The 1,143-nt window shown below is 40.8% G+C and overlaps 1 protein-coding gene across 2 annotated transcripts in view; it reads left to right on the top strand.

Moving 5' to 3' along the window:
- Nucleotides 1-1,143, top strand: part of il1rapl2 (interleukin 1 receptor accessory protein-like 2) — a 267,837-nt gene that overhangs the window by 242,916 nt on the left and 23,778 nt on the right. The window lies entirely within an intron of this gene.

A 1,143-nucleotide genomic window follows, 5' to 3' on the forward strand; every position in this document is an offset into this window, starting at 1 on the left:
AGAATTATGTGTCCTCCAGAAGCTTGTGTTCTGCAATTGAACGACGCATTACAGTGCGTCCCAAAGAGACACAAAATCACTTTCACGGACTTTTACATTAAACGTTCCCTCCTGGTGGAATGACCTGCCCAACTCCGTCCGTCCGAGTTACTTAGCCATCTTCAAGAAAAGGCTAAAAACACATCTCTTCCAATCTACACTTGACCCTCTAACTCTAGCACTCTCTATTCTAAGTATATTCTATATTTTAGTTTTCTTTTTATTTATTGTGAAGTAATGACCCTCTAACACTAGCGTTTTCTATTTTTCTTTCTATTCTTTTGACTTGTTTTATTTTTATTTTAAAAAAGACCCTCTAACACTAGTGTAGCGTCTGGACCAATCAAACACACAATATATATTTTGTTTTTATATTTAACAAATACTCTGTAACCCCCCTCAGTTAACAAGCCATATGAGGACCCATGAACCCTTCCCCCCGAAATGCGTAACACCCCAGGAAGCCGAACAGGCACCTGGTTGCATGGCAACCAACGCTGATATCACTGGGTGTATTGGCCAAAAGAATGCAAAGCAGGGAAAATCCCTGCATGTCCCAGGGCAAGAGGCAGAGTAGAAATGGACTTTTCTACTAATTAATTCATAGGAAAACCTTTCTTTGAATGAACACACATGATCCTTCAGGTCATTGGGTATATTATTGTCATCGTGTATTTGATCTTTGAAATTGTATACTGTTATGCAGACTTATAATCGAAACACACTCCTGTCAGCTTACATATATATATCTCTACCATGTGTAGTATCTATGAATTCGCCTTCTTATGATCGAAACAAGCGTGTATATTATATATTGGTACATAGGCAATATATATTAGGGTCCTGAGAATCTTTAGTAATTTCGATTCAAGTCCATTTGCAAATTACCATGCTTAGAGACAAAGGGTCGTAAACCCTCCAGCAATTGCCACCTCCCGCTCGGAATTTCCATCTTTCTCATTGGACAAGCCCATCTTGAAAGGAGGGGATCTTCTCCGACCTTAAAGGCCCTGCTCCAGGGACCCTCCCAGTTCGGTGGTTTGTTGGAATTCTGAGAGGCGGTGAGACAAACACTCCCGAAAACGCTAAGCTCGTGCCAGGCTT

The sequence above is a fragment of the Sinocyclocheilus grahami genome, unplaced genomic scaffold, assembly GCF_001515645.1.
Source record: "Sinocyclocheilus grahami isolate Dianchi unplaced genomic scaffold, SAMN03320097.WGS_v1.1 scaffold147.1, whole genome shotgun sequence".
NCBI classification, from domain to species: Eukaryota; Metazoa; Chordata; class Actinopteri; order Cypriniformes; family Cyprinidae; genus Sinocyclocheilus; species Sinocyclocheilus grahami.